The sequence below is a fragment of the Aegilops tauschii genome, chromosome 2 (assembly GCF_002575655.3).
Source record: "Aegilops tauschii subsp. strangulata cultivar AL8/78 chromosome 2, Aet v6.0, whole genome shotgun sequence".
Lineage (NCBI taxonomy): Eukaryota > Viridiplantae > Streptophyta > Magnoliopsida > Poales > Poaceae > Aegilops > Aegilops tauschii.
The window spans coordinates 62117537-62120089 of NC_053036.3; positions in this window are offsets into that span (position 1 = coordinate 62117537).

Sequence of the window (2553 nt, forward strand, 5' to 3'; positions counted from 1 at the left end):
TCGCACCGGCGATGGCCCAACGAGCAGCCTCTCGGCGGATGTTGGCGAGGATAGCCATCGGCGAAGCGTGCACATTCTGGAACACCCTTGCCTTCCTCTCAGTTTCAGATTCCCCAAAATCCTAACCTATGGGCGTGATTAGGGGAGCGCCTGTCGAGGCGATTTCGAGGCGACCGGAGGCGGGATCCTGCGATCCGGTGATTACGACGGGAGATTCTAATCGAGAAGAAGGAGATGGATCAGGAAAAGGATTGAGGACGCAGTGGGGAAGAGAGGATCCACTAGGGTTGAGGGATGAGTGGATCAAAACCAGAGAGGCGGTCAAGCGGATCGCAGGGCGAAGGAGGGCAGCCGACGGCAATAGACAGATGATCACCGGGGACAAGGGATTACCTTCCCCAGTACTATGGAGAAAATCAAGAATAAGGTAGATCAGATGAGAAAGGATTTGTCGGGAAGATTGATGGACGGAATTCATGAGCGTATAGTTGAGGGCGGTGAAGGACCAAAGCAGAGGGATCCCCAAGATAAGGATGCAGATCATATCGACAAAGAGATTGCTCATACAACAAAGGAAAGAGACCAGAAGTTGCCTGCAACAAGAAGATCTGTGCCAAGTATTGAGGATAAGTCTGGGTGTATAAAGAGTCCGGTCGTGGCAGAGAATCCACCTCACCTTTCATCCAGTCCACACAAAGACATATACACCAAGAGCGGTTTTGCAATGGCGGATCGGTATCTGGGCAAAAACAAGGCGACGATGATCTCCGGTGAGGAGGTCGACTCCAGCGGCAAGGAAGAGCTGGGCTCACGGCCGCTGCTTCGCGGCGGCTCATCAAGGGGCCGGGACGACCTGTATCGCACCCCCGCTGGCCTTCGAGAGGCGAACCAGGTGGTGGCCCCTAGTTTCCCAGTGAACATGGGGGCGCCGGCACCAAGCGTGGTGGAACTGGACCTCTCTAGGGAGAGAGAGGCCATGCGCTCCAGGTGGATCGCAATCGGGCTGTTCTTCTCGGTGCAGCTTTTCAGCATCGGGGGACTTTTCGGCGAGCTCAGAGGCAAGGGTGGGCTGAGGGGTCGCCTCAGCTACACCTCACTGAAGAACAACCGTTTCCTGCTTGAGTTCGAGCGGGAGGGCGATCTCCGGTTCATCCTCAACAATGGACCATGGACGCATAAGGGCGATGCCTTCCTCATGGTGGAGGTGGATGGCAGCGCCCGCCCGGGTGACGTCGAGGTCGCCCACATGCCGATCTGGGTGCGCATCTTCGACGCCCCCCAATCATGCTCTTTGAACACGTTGCTCGGGAGCTTGGAGCAGAACTTGGTAAGGTTCTGGAGGTAGATGCGGATAGGGAAGGTAGGATTTGGGGGGACTACATGAGGGTCCGCATAAAACCATGATGTCGATGAACCCCTCCGTAGCGAACTAGAATCACATGATCTGGCCAAGGGCAAAGTGTATGTACTGAATGTCAAGTATGAGAGGTTGCCTAGGTTTTGTTGTTATTGTGGTCACCTTGGACATGGGCAGCGCGACTGTAAGCTGCCGGAGGACCTCCAAGAGATGAGGTTCCCGGCAGCACTGCGCTCGTCCCCGTTCAGAAGGAGCAACCACAGGGGTGGGTTTGTAGTGCCAGAGGCAAGTAGCGCCCGTCGATTTCTGCACTTTGGGACAGAAGACACCGGACCGGCAAAGACAGCACCGGCAAGGATAGCAACTGAGAAATACAACTCCGTGCCGGATGATGTGCTGACCGACCCGCTGGTGCAAAAGGCTATTGAAGCGGTTAGTGCACTCAGGTTGGATGCAGAAAGGATCAGGCAAGCGGGGCAAGGGCTGGTATCACAGTATGCTGGTCTAGATGGTGCTAAAGCAGCTGGTGCTATAACGAAGACGACAGATGAAGACGGGACGAGCTCTATACCCACCACCCCTATTCATGATCCAGCAGCATATCAGGCCAAAGAAGAACAGATGAGCCTCCCCCAAGGTCCACCACCTCCACTCCAGGTCACTGTGTTGGGGAACGTAGTAATTTCAAAAAAATTCCTACGCACAAGCAAGATCATGGTGATGCATAGCAACGAGAGGGGAGAGTGTTGTCCACGTACCCTCGTAGACCGAAAGCGAAAGCGTTTATCACAACGCGGTTGATGTAGTCGTACGTCTTCACGATCTGACCGATCAACTACCGAACGCACGGCACCTCCGAGTTCAGCGCACGTTCAGCTCGATGACGTCCCTCGAACTCCGATCTAGCCGAGTGTTGAGGGAGAGTTTCGTCAGCACGACGGCGTGGTGACGATGATGATGTTCTATCGACGCAGGGCTTCGCCTAAGCTCTGCAACGATATTATCGAGGTGTAATATGGTGGAGGGGGGCACCGCACACGGCTAAAATATCGTATATCAAGTGTGTCTAGAGGTGCCCCCCTGCCCCCGCATATAAAGGAGCAAGGGGGAGGCCGGCTGCCTTTGGGCGCGCCAAGGAGAGGGGGGGAGTCCTCTTCCTAGTAGGAGTAGGACTCCCCTTTCCTAGTCCAACTAGG